General features: G+C 38.4%; 1 pseudogene; it reads right to left on the bottom strand.

The window, feature by feature from the left end:
• Positions 1-4,496: 4,496 nt before the first annotated feature.
• Positions 4,497-5,476, bottom strand: LOC111722573 (annotated as a pseudogene).
• Between the last annotated feature and the right edge of the window lie 8,037 nt (positions 5,477-13,513).

Raw genomic sequence — 13,513 nt, 5'->3', positions numbered from 1 at the left:
AGCTTATTGACAAACCGCAGAAACATTTCCAAAAAATTGAGGAGGAAGTAACCTTCCCCAACATATTGTATGAAGCAAACATCACCTTGGTAACCAAACCAGGAAAAGATCCAACTAAAAATGAGAACTTCGGACTGATTTCACTAATGAATATAGACACAAAAATTCTCAAGAAAATCCTAGCTAATAGATTATAGCTTGTCATCAAAAAATTCATACATCATGATCAAATAGGTTTTATCCTAGGAATGCAAGGCTGGTTTAACATACGCTGGTCTACAAACCTATTTCACCATATCACCAGAAGCAAAAATAAAGACCATATGATCCTTTCAATAGATGTAGAAAAAGCACTTGATAAAATCCAGAACCCTTTTCTAATTAGAACACTGAAGAGTATAGGCACAGGTGGCACATTTCTTAAACTTACCGAAGCTATGACAAACACACATCTACTATTTTACTGAATGGCATAAAACTACAAGCTTTTCCTGTTAGAACTGGAATGATACAAGGTTGTCCTCTATCCCCACTATTATTCAGCATAGTGCTAGAAGTTCTAGCCAATACAATCAGGTAAGAGAAGAAAATAAAGGGCATATAAATGGGAGCAGAGGAGGACAAAATCTCCCTCTTTGCTGATGATATGATCTCATACTTAAGAGAACCCCAAAGACTCAAGCACAAGACTCCTAGAAATCATCAAGAAATACAGTATTGTCCCAGGATATGATATCAATGTCCACAAGTCAGTAGCCTTTGTATATGCCTGTAACAGTCAAGATGAAAAGCTAATTTAGGACACAACCCCCTTCAGTATAGCTTCAAAGAAAATGAAATACCTAGGAATAGACCTAACAAAAGAGGTAAAGGACCTCTGTAAAAAATTATTAAACCCTAAGAAAAGAAATATCAGAGGATTAAAAAAAAAGAAGAAGAAAACGAATAGCAGAGGATATTAACAAATGGAAGAATATACCTTGTTCATGGCTGGGAAGAATCAACATTGTTATAATGTCTATACTTCCCAGAGTGATCAACAGATTCAATGCCATCCTTGTTAAAATACCAACTATGTGCTTTCACAGTTAGAAAAAAGTAATTCTTTGTTTTTGTATGGAACCAGAAAAAAACCCACATACCTAAGATAGCTCTTAGTAATAAAAACAAAGGTAGGGGCATCATAATACCAGTTTTTAGGGTTGTACTACAAGGCCTTAGTCATCAAAACCACATGGTACTGGCACAAAAATAGAGACATAGATATTAGGAATCGAATAGAAAACCAGGAAATGAAACTAACATCCTACAGCCACCTAATCTTTGATAAACCAAACAAGAATATATACTGGGGAAAGGAATCTGTATTCAATAAATACTGCTGGGAGAAATGGATATCCACATGTAAAAGACTGAAACTAGACCCACACCATTCTTCACTCACAAACATTGGTTCAAGATGGATAAAAAAACCTAAATTGAAGGCATGAAATGTTAAACATCCTCAAAGAAAGCACAGGAAAAAATACTTGAAGACATTGGCCTGGGGAAAGACTTGATGATGAAGACTTCCATGACAACTGCAACAACAACAAAAATAAACAAGTGGAATTTAATTAATCTGAAACACTTCTGTACAGCTGGGGAGACAACAACCAAAGCAAATAGACACCCTACACAATGGGAAAGGGTACTTGCATATTTTGAATCAGATTATCAAGCTTTGTCTAGGTGAAAGGTGGGAGAGTGAAGGGGTAGGGGTAAGGATGAGAGGAAGGGGGGTTATTTGGTGGGATTTCACCTAATTATAAAGATCTGTCTGTTTTTTTGTCAAAATGGAGTCTCATTGAAGTATGAGGAATGGAAATTTTGAGCCTGTACTTCAAAGTACTCAGGAGTTATAGGTGAATGAATGTCTCTGGTATCATGATTTCAATGTTTTGAAATAGCCATTTAATCTGTGTAATATTAATACATTTGTCATCAGGTAAATTCAGAAACCAGTAGTGAAAGGGAAAAAGTAAACTTTTAAGGTTTCTGAATGAATAGAGTGAGTATTTTGAGGAATGATAGAGAATAATCTAGAGAATTAATCTCACCTATCAATATCATCTCTGTTAACCAGTTGTGTCCATGAAGTTTGTTGTTCAATTTTATTAACATGTGTTTTTAATTTTATGGAGGTATTTATATCAATGTGACATGAAGAATTGGCTGTAATGTGAACATTTTCTTTTTCTGTTTAGAAATAGTCAAGAATTATGTAATTATAAAGAACCACTTGAATTAAAGTGTAAAGACTTTTGTTCAGTAGGTATGGCCGATGCAGATTTACTAGTAATTATTTTTAAGGTTATGGATAGGTTGCAAAGAACATGTTGATAAATTGTCACTCACTACTAGGGTAGTAGAGTGTATCCAAAGAGATAATCATCTCTATTTGGAATTTTTTTTTCTGAGAGATAATATTTGGGAGGTTTTCAGATGGAGTTCTTGTAAAGACCTGTTGTGGACTGAGAAGGGAGTTGTGAGGAGTCTTAATAGTTAGCAAGTATCCCCCATTGAGAAGTAGTTTGGAGAGTCACAAGTCTAAGGAGTTTTTCTTTACTTACTTATTTGTCTCTAGAGAAAAATATACCTAAGGCAGATACAAAGCATCATCCGGTTTTGTTTGAAGGTTTATAAAACAAATTTTAGGTAATATTGGGGTTACGTTTTTAAACCAGGGTCAATATAAGGGAGGTGATCTTGTTTCTCTGAGAGCAGACAGGTTGTACATTTTTTTAAGCCTTGAAGATATAGCTTTTTGGCCCATAGTGGTGGCTCCTGTCTATAGTCATATGACCCTAGGATGCTGAGGTAGTAGGATCCTTGGAGCTAAGGAGTTCGAGAAAAGCCTGAGCATAAGCAAGGCCCCATCTCTATGAAAAATCTAAGAAAAATTAGTCAAGTATGCTGGTGGGCTCCTATAGTCCCATGTACTCTGGGGGCTAAGGAAGGGGGATTGCTTGAGCCCAGGAATTTGACATTGCTGTAAGCTATGATGAAATTACAACACCCTATCCTGGGCAGTTAAGTGAGACTCTGTCACAAAAAAATAAAAAAAAAAATAAAAGACAGAGAGTGAAAAAGAAAAGATGCAGTTTGTGTTCATGTTTTATGGTACAGACAGGGGTCTCATGTCATCATTTGAATCATCAAAACTTTTTCACTAAGGTATTTAGAAAGGGTTGCATGGATAAAACCTCAATAGTCAATTATCTATACCATACTATCGTTGGTTGTCCATTTAGGGAGTGCGTTTGTATAGTAGAAAGTACATTTGTGAAATTGTAAGTTTCTGTGGTCACTTTGTACATAATGCCTGATAAGGGAATGAATAAGGAAGAAACATGAAACCTCCGAGTGGAGGGTTAATGGTTGTACTCTGCAGGTGATCTGAAAGACAGGCTTTTATAACTTTCATGTACAGGAGTGTACACTAGTAAAACTGTATACAAGGACAACTATAGGGCCAGAATGGTGTTGTACTGAATAAAGTTAAGAATGACAAACTCATCAGTAAGATGAGTCACTGGAAGTGGTGTGAGGTAGAGAAATGTCTCCAGGCCAAGATTAAGATATAAAAGTGTAGATTTTATATTATCTTAGAAAGAGAGAAGAGAAGGAGTAAGACAGGGAAAGGGAATAGGGGAACACAGAAAAAACGGGAAGATGACATGGTATCCCACAGAAAGAAAAAAAATAAAGGCAGTTGAGGCCAAGCAACTGCTGAATTATGGGATTAAAAAAAAGAAATTTCAGCCAAATTCACAAGGTTCTATGGATGTGAAAGCTCTGTGTGGTTTTCCTTCAGCAGGGTTGAAGACAGACATCTTTCCAGGTATTTCTAACCCTTAGGTTTGAGGATTATATATATATATATCCTCCTTTGGAGTGCTGGGATCTTCATTAGCTTGTGAAAAGGAAACTCCAGAGGCTGGGGATGGTGTGGGCATGAAAGAAAATGAAAGCATGCAGAGAAATTATTAATACCTAAAATCTCATAATGATTACGTAGCTTCCCATGGGTTATACATACAAGGTTGTAGTTGGTAAACAGAAATGTTACTATCTATTAATGCATAATATGCATCCAGTTTCCTCTAATAACCCATTGAAAATTCTAATATGTCCCCAGATTATTTCTAACCTAGTTAACTTCCACATTTCCATCAAATATTTTAAAGCAGCGATTCTCAATTTGTGGGTCACGACCCCTTTTTAACAGTAAAATACATTGCGGCATTTGGAAGGTTGGGAACCACTGTTTTAAAGGAACAATGCAATCATAAAGTATCAGATGGTGCTGACACATAGTTTTCTGTTTATCTGGTGTTGGTCTGGCTTCTGAGTGAAGTTGAAAGCTGCTCCATGGCTAAGTCAATGTCATCCAAATCTTTTTATTATCAATGTCTTGAGTGTATGTCAGTCATCTTCTAGACATTCACTCATGCTCATGTAAATAAGTGAATAAGCAGATTTTCTGAAAAAAAAGAAATGCTGTTGTGAATGGGACTAGTAGTAATTTGGAACTTTTCCTTCATTATCAAAGAACAAAAACTTGGGGGTCATGGATCTCGAAGCATCAGTATCAGAGGGCTGAGAGTGGGATAACATGCAAACCAGAAAGGTGGTAGCATTATGAAACCAATTTTAAATTTTGAAAAACACAGCACTTGAAAATTACAAGGAATTAACGAAGTAAAATAAAATGAAGGCAGTTGCCAGAAGAAGGATGGTCTGAGTGGCTTTTTCCTCAGGGAAGAACAAGGGTGTGAATATGCCTCACTTTCTGGTGGTGTCTGTGTAGGAGGAGGACCATGTAGATACTAGCCCCAGCCATGAGTCTCATGAACACAACACCTGGGAAAGTCATTAGAATTGTAAAGATTACAGTAGAAGGTAAGTCAGGACTTTTAGAAGAGCAGAGTCCATAATACTGTGTCATAGTAGAATTGTGGATATGCTGAAGGGCATGAATCTTTATAGGAACAAAGATGTTTATCAGCAGATTGGAGATCCAACACAGAAAGCAGGAGATCCCAATGTTCTTCAAAGCAGTGTCTTTGAGCTTCAACAATCCCCCAGTTCTAGAGCTGATGGTGATGGCCTGAAAACTGCTCAAGTGGCAAGTAGTGCAGAGAGAAAGGCCCCAGGCTGTTCTGTGGATATAATAGACAACTTGACATGCAGTATTTCCCAGGGTGTTTGTCACTCCCCAGATGAACATCATTTGAGGGATCCCTTTGAAGAGAAGAACCAAGAGGTTGGCCACAGCAAGGTTGATGAGGATCAGGTGTGTGGGCCTTGGTGTCTGGCTAGTGCAGGCTGTGGAGGCATAGGTGAAGAGAAGAAAGGCGTTCCCCAGGACCCCAATGCAAGTCTGGACCATAAACAGTAGCCTCAGCATCAAATCAACAAGAGTCATTCTCATGAGATCATGAGGAAGTTGTGCAGAAAAGAGCCTGAAATTTAAGGCATTAGAATTCAGAGTAATAGCACTAGTCCCAGATTAGCTCCAGAATTTCTAGTTCTAAAGGAGATTCCTGAGCCATCAATAACTCTGTGTGAGGACAGCAGTTACATTTACAGGCAGGGGACTTCACACTGATGAGCTAAGAACTGCCACTCAGAGTAGACAGCCTTTTTTTTTTTTTTTTTTTACCCTCCCAGGGCCATGCAGGACTGTGTATTATTTATGGTTTCCCAAATGCTATGGCACCATTCTTAGGCAAGGCTTTATCTTCCACATCAAAAATGTCTGAAAAACCCACTGTATACAGAATAGTTTGGCAGTCTTCGGATATACGAAGATTAAGTGACCTGGGTCATTGTTGCTAAGATCTCAGAGCCCAGTGTGGGAGACACATATATAAATTATGGTAATAGGAAAATGCAAATGATGCCATGAGTGAAGCATATACAGGGGGTTATGAAGACATGCATCAGGGATTGTAGCATTACTGGATCTATGGTCACATATGAAATAGTATTATTTTTATTACATTAGTAAACTTCCCTCCAAATTATTTAGATGATATATATGTTCATCATATAGTAGTAAAATAATATAAGGACACCCACACAAAAGAATTAATCTATACTCCACCTGTCATTCAGTATCCTACTCCTCTGAGATAACCATTCATATCAATTATAGATTCTTCAAGTGTTTTCAAAAAAGTATGAGTTTCAGTAATCAGTGATAAATGCAGTACTAAATTTGCTGCTTATTTTTATTAATTTATACCATACTGACTCATAACTTTTGGGTCACATAAAATAATTATACTAGACACATGTCATTAAGAAGATAACATACTACAATGATGTGAGACATGTTCAGGAATTCAAGGAAAGTTCAACATTTGAAATCTAATAACAAAGTTGACTGCATAAATATTTAAAATAATATGACTGTCTCCATTAATGCTAACAAATGACTTTGACAAATATCAGCAGTATTATTAAAAAAAACCCACAAAGATATGACTTTGTATGGATGTTTTCTTAGCAAGATTACATAGGTGTATATTCTAGTACTTTATGTTTTGCTTTATGAGAAAGCAAAGAGGCCCTTTCTTTTAATAACTACTGCCTGTAAGTATCAGTAATTATATAGGAGGAAATAAATTAGCATAATATTTCGGGCAGAAAGAACCTATTAGCAGTTTCCATGATAGTATAATAAGCATTCCCTAGAGAATCAGACTCAATAATTGACTCAAAGAATTTAGGAAGGGAGCGAGCGAGCTATAAAATTAATATTCAGAAATCAATAGCCTTCATATCCACAGAAAATCGGTTACATGATGGAATAGAAAGTCCTACCTACAAAACCAATCAAAAGGTATAATATCTAAAGGAGGCTGTGGTTGGCACCCCACAAAGTGACTAAAGCCAAAGGAGACCCCTATGGTCCCATTAGCCAAAAGAACAAACAGAGAAAGATGAGGACAACTACAGAGGCTAGAAAGAAAAAAAGTATGGAAGAAGAGATAAAGGTGGAGCCATAAATTGTAGGTGTATATTTTTTCTCCAAGTCTCTGGAAGATTCCTGAATACACATACAGATGCCAACCTGCTCACAGAAGCCTAAAGTAACTGAGCTAAGACTTCTGAATATGGAGTGTGAGTTAATTAGATTAACCATCTATGGAAAGAACAAATCCTATGCTGTTTGTTTATCTCATGAAAACATAACTGAATATAGTCTCTACAAAGTCTGAGTACACAATTCACAATTACTAAACACATAAATAAATAGGACAATGTGACCCATATTCAAGGCAACAATCAATGGAGACTAAACCCAAGAGAACCCAGATGTTGGAATTAGCAAACTATGATTTTAAAGCTGATTTTATTACTGTGATTAAATGGACAAAGAAAAATTAGTGAGGAGAATTGTAACTACACAGGAAACACAATGAAAATTCTAGAACTGAAAAATAGAGGAACTTTATCTAACAAATGCAATTAGTGTTACCTGGTTTCTGGTACCCTCAAGGAATCCCCAACAATAAAAAAAAAATCACTATGGTAGAAAAATCCAAGCTTAAATAAATAGATGATTAAAGAAAAATAGATAAAAACCTTCAAAATCAGAGAATTAGAGAACATGTTCACACTGACAGAAACTGGAGGAATATATAAACTTGTGTGACATTCCAATTTAATTATATGTGTGTGTGTGTGTGTTTTTAGGTCTTGACACAGAGTTGAACCCCTTGTTCGTATAGATAGTAGGAAAAATATTTGTCTTTAACCCTGGTTCAAGACACAACCATGGTAAGATCTCTATAATTATTTGAGTAGTGTAAGCATCTGACACAGGTCTCCTAAATCCTGTGAATTTCCTGTGTGATGGGAGCATCTTATGCCCAAATAGGTTGACTCTCAGTGGAGTTCTAGGCAAACTCTCCTGGGGGCTGGTAGCCAGGGGAACCAACCTTGTAGTTAGAGCATAGAAATACTCACCTCCATCCCTTATCTCCAGACAAAGACAAAGGATGAAGTTTGAGCTGGTTAACACATGGCAGGATTTTTATCAATCACAATACAAACATTCCTGTACAAAGGAGAGTTCACAAAAACCCAATGGATAGGGTTTAGAGAGCTACCAGATTGCTGAACACAGATGTAACTGCTTTTGGCTCCAGATGGCCATACTTCTGCTGCCAGTTTCAGCAACAGACAGATCCATCCTTTGTATTTTGATCTACTCATGTTCCCTTTCTAATGTTTTTGCTTCACCAAGTGTAACAAGACTCACTTACCTTCTTGTCTGTCAAGGAGAGACTATTCTGTACAGTAACAGTGTGGGCTCCATAACGAATAGTGAGAATCAAGATAGTATTCTCAGATTCTGAAAAAAAGGAAAACCAAACTAAGCAAAAATGTTCTTACTGAAGTTAGCACACTTGACCACCATCTATTTCACCAACAATTAGGTACAGTCAGGATCAGAGACTCTACAACATGAGAAGAAATATCCCACCTCAGTCACAGATCAAATCAGGCTGGGTGAATTAGAATTTCCTTCAAGTCAAATCATGGCAAGGTGACCACACCTGAATCTGATCCATCAGGTCCAAATCCCAACCCTGAACCAGGTTCATACTCATAGGGTGAACCCATTCTTATGAGACCAGATAAATCAGGATACAATCAGTGAAATTTACTGAGAATCGACCCTATGCCACATACTGTTTGGAGAGTCAAACATATCAATTCATTAATTCTCTGATATCCTATATATAGTGGATACTATTCTCACTTGGCAGAAGATAACAATCAGACAGGGAGAAGATAAGTGTTTCGCCCAAAGTCTCACAACTCACTGGTGGCAGGTGAGGGATCTATCCCCAGTAATGCAGGGCTTAAGGGTCTTGTCTTAGCCACTCTGTTATGATAGAGAGGAATAGTTTCTGTGATGCAACTTATGCAGTCTGCTGGAATTCTCTTTATGAAGCAATTTTTAAACTGACAGCAGGAACAATCACAAGGCAAAACTAAATAGCCAAACCATCAGGAAACTTGAGCAGTGGAAGTACCACAAAGGGGAACATCAGTTACACATAAATATGAAAACAGAAAAGGAATGGGATTGTGAGAGACAGGTCAGACATTGGTGACAGGAATAGCTGGACTGAAAGCTCCTGAATGGGAAGTGCTGGAAAAATCCCTGGATCTTGAAGGGGATTGATTCACAGACAATAATGAGGGAGAAAATAGAATTGGGAGAGACCCAATCACTTAGAAGGAAACATGCTGAAGTTGTGGAGAATAAAAGTAGTCAGGAAGATGGAAATGCAGATAAAGAGTGAGGGTGAAAAAGCTCTACCACTTTCTGTGTTTCTAATCCATTTCCTAACATGTGGTTTAAGGTCCATTTAGGGAAAATACCAGTCCATACAACTTATTGATGACTTCCTGTGTTTTGGCTTTTAGGTATGGATAGAGGAGTCCCATGTATGTTAATATTGAATGTCCAGTTTAAATAATATCCTCAACTTATTTTATGTGGTTAGAAAATAAGGCATAGATTCACATAACATTCTGATAAATACAAACTGATCTGAAATAATAAAAAGCAGGTCACTAACTTTTGGCCAGTATGGGATGGAGGGGGAGGGAAGGATTCCCACAGGACACAGGGGAATTTTCAGGGATAATGGATATGTTCAATGCTTTGATAATGACATTACTTTCAAGCCTATAGAAGTACACCTAGAATTATCAAATTATACACTTGTCATTTATACCTCAATCAAGCCATGTGTATAGTGAAGGAGGAAAAAGCAAAAACAATGTACAGAGATTGTTTCTTAGCTTTCCCAAGGTCACTCCATCCCAGTGAAGGGCAGATCAGGTTCCTGACCCAGTGAGAATGGCTCACTGAGCATACATACCTGCAGCAGGTGCACTCCCTGGTGAGCAGGGTGTGGGCATGATACTGTCTCTGTCACTTCACACCTCCCCCGACACCTTCCACAGAGTGGTGGTATTCAGACCACTCCCCAGAACCTCCAAACATCATCAGAGGGAAGGGGGAAATCAAACCAGTTACAAAGAGTTAGGGTGTCATTTGGTTACAGTTGCTGTCAGCTGATTCTCTTGCTCCAATGTACTGGCCCGGTGTCAGGTAGAAGAGACCACTGTGACTACCTTTGCTAGCAGCTGTGGTAGCAGTGCTACATGAGTGATGTTGAGTGACAGTCTGTCCCTATCCCTGGCCCCTGGACTGGGAAGCAGAGACACTGTCAGGATTCACAACCCCTCAGCCTATATGGGCAAAGGCAGGGATATGAGAAATACTTCCTTCTGACCAAGGCCGCATACTCAGTGTAATTTGAGACTTTCAATGGGGAAGAAAAGCAGATGACATCACAAGCCCAAACTGACCCACTATCATGCAGTTACTGAGGTGACATCCAGTTTCTGAAATCAGACTTTGAGTATTACCCCAGGGCTGTGCATGGCTATATATACACAAGTGTGCAGAGAACAGGGGCCACACACAGCCAAAGATCCTAAACTTTTCCTTTTACCTCTAAATTTCAAAATGTCTCAACTTTTGCTAGTCCAGTTCTCACGAGTCCTTGTGGACCAGAGGTGGAAAGAGCAGGTGAAGAGCATGGTTCCCTCCTTTCCAGCTGGCCCCAGACTCAGCAGTTTCAACCCCTGGAAGCCAGATAGCCATGACCATATTCAACTCCTGTGGAGTCTCAGACCTCACTCTCTACTTCTCCTCCTCAGCTCAGAAGCAGTCCAAGGCTTAGGTGCAGGTGTACTGAGCCCAGAGAGAAACATCTATCCTTCCCAGTTCCTCACCTGCTTTCTGAATGTATGGGGTCTGAGCCATCATAAAATACTCACCACATTCAATGTCACGGCTGCAACTGCAAGAGGGACCATTGTCATCAGTAGAATCTGGCCATCTGAAGCCAAAGCAGTTATGGGTCTAGCTATTCCCTGATTTTATCTCCCCTCAGAGCAGCAATTATCATGTCACCTTCTGCAAAGGACCTTTTCACACCTGAGAAAAAGCTATACATAAATTTTCCAGGACAATTCAGGTTCTGGGGATATATACAGCTTCTATATACACACAAGAGTGAGAGAACCTAACAGGTTCTGGGAATTTTTCACACATGAACTAATGAGAATCAGGTGCAACTGGGAGGAAAGCCTACCTGAGGCCACTGCAGTGATCTCTGAATTTTGAGTGGGTGAAGAGGAAAGAGAAGATGTTGTTACTCAGACCTTGTACTTCACTGGCATAATCCCAAAGGGGCTGCAAAGTGGAGTCTCATCATTAATTTCTGCCCCCATTTAGGGTCTCAGTGATGCCATCTGTCATATTTATATTTTACCTCATGCTTTGGTGTTTCACTGTTAAGAACACCACTACTTTCCTTGATGTGAGGTGGTGACATACATATTGGGCAATGTGAGATGATGCTCTTCTCATATGCCTACAGGAGCACTTGAAATTCCTGCCAGTCCCAACCTTCCTTTCATTTTGGAATTTACCTTTTGTAACTCCCCTGTGGACAAGGAAGCACACACAACAAAAATGACTGCATTTGCCATTTCTGCAAGTGTTTCTGCCCTAAATGTTTAGTCTTTGTCCTGAATAATGAAGCAATGCCTTTAGTTCCACTTGTTCTTTTCTGCTACTGGCCAGGATTACTAGATTTTTTTTTGCTGTTTCTTTATAGACTTTAGGTGTTCTTATTCTTCTATTTTTTTTGGAAACATTAGTTTAAACAGTTTACCTCCCTCACTAGACTAAATTGAGGAGATTATTGCTGTTATATTCCCTGTTCCATTACCCAATTTCTGTGCCAATCTATTTAGTTTATACTGTCTAAATTGTTATTATTTTAGCAATTACGTTAGGGCCTTCAATGCAAATTCCAATAATTAACTACAGTCTTATTTATGTCTATGGTTAAATAAATCTGTGGCTAGTGATTTTTGTGGAAGTTTTGAGAGTAAATTTCTGTTATAATACACTATATCAGAACATACAAATTCCATTTTTTTTGATTTGGTAAGAAATTCCCCCCTCTATGTATAATATTGATATAAATTTTAATCCTTACTATAGGTAATTTCTGTTCAATCTTTTCAGAAATTATTATTTTTTAAATTTTTGAAAGACTAGAGTCTTGTGTTATCCAGGCTGTACTTGAACTTCTGTGCTCAAGCAATCCTTCTACCGTCACCTATCCAGTAGCTAAGACTGTACAGGCATAAGCCACTGTACCTGGCTGGATTTGACATTTGTAAAGGAATTAAAGAAGTTGTAGCAGTAAGCAATACAGGTAGCTGGAAGAAGAGCTTTCCTGGTAGAAAGAACAGCAAATACAAATGTGGGAGTGTGGTAGAGTGTCCTTCTTAGACTCAGGAAATGAGGCACCTTCTCTGGGCAGTATTAGACCTTGCTCTGGTCTTCTTTTGGCCCAGAATTTCCTAAAGAAACAAAGGCAATATCACCAAGGGAATGTGCCTACACACCCCAAGATTAAGGAGTTGATATGGGGGACATCTTTCAAGGAGAATTCAGAGAGGCTGAACATGTGGACTCTGCTCACTCCTTCTGGTTAGAGACTATGCAGGACCCGGAATGAGAAAGGGCATGTCCTTGGTTCAGAACCTTAACAAGTGTGGAGCCATGTAAGACATGGCATGACACTGGGGGTTTTGAGAAGAATTTGAGCATGATATGACTGATCTTTTAAGGGTCTCTTTGCTGTTGTAAGGATAATTGAATAAATGTGAGTGAGCTGGAGGCCATGAGATGGATGAGACATCAGTTCAGGTCATCCCAGAGAGGGACAACAACAGCATAGTGTTTGGGGCCCAGGCAATATCTATGGGAAGAAGTGGAAGTTGGAATAATCTTAGAAGAGCTGCCAGTCTTTGACAACACATTGTGGGAGCTATGCAGAAAGTGAAATAAGTAAATAAGTACCCCAAGTTATTTTAGCCTGAGGAAGTAGAAGGACAACATTGCATATTTGGTTCTCTAGAAAAGAGATTTGGAGATAGGGTTTAAGTTGTAAGGTATTTGTTGTGGAGGTTCCTGGGAGCAAACCTGAAAAGGAAGGGAAAGGAAGTAGAACTGAATAGATGGGAATGTCTTAGTCCTGTAGGGATCCTATGTGTGTATAGTAAATTTCCACAGATGGGGTAGCTAAACCACAATTATTTCTCAAGATTTTGGAGACTTGAGTCAAATTTCAAGGCCCTGGTGGCTTCCTCCCTTGTGAGGGCTCTCTTACTCCTAGATAGACAGCTGCCTTCCTTTTGTTATTTTTTGTTTATTGTTTGTTTTTTTAATATTTATTCTTTATTAAATCATAAACACATAGATGATGCATATATTAATGCATTTATGGGGTACAATGTACTGATTTCATATAAAATTAGGAACAGTTACATCACTCTGGTTAATATA

Source organism: Otolemur garnettii, unplaced genomic scaffold (assembly GCF_000181295.1).
Source record: "Otolemur garnettii isolate 467f Iridium unplaced genomic scaffold, OtoGar3 scaffold00279, whole genome shotgun sequence".
Classification (NCBI taxonomy): domain Eukaryota; kingdom Metazoa; phylum Chordata; class Mammalia; order Primates; family Galagidae; genus Otolemur; species Otolemur garnettii.
This window is presented reverse-complemented; position numbering and strand designations above follow the sequence as displayed.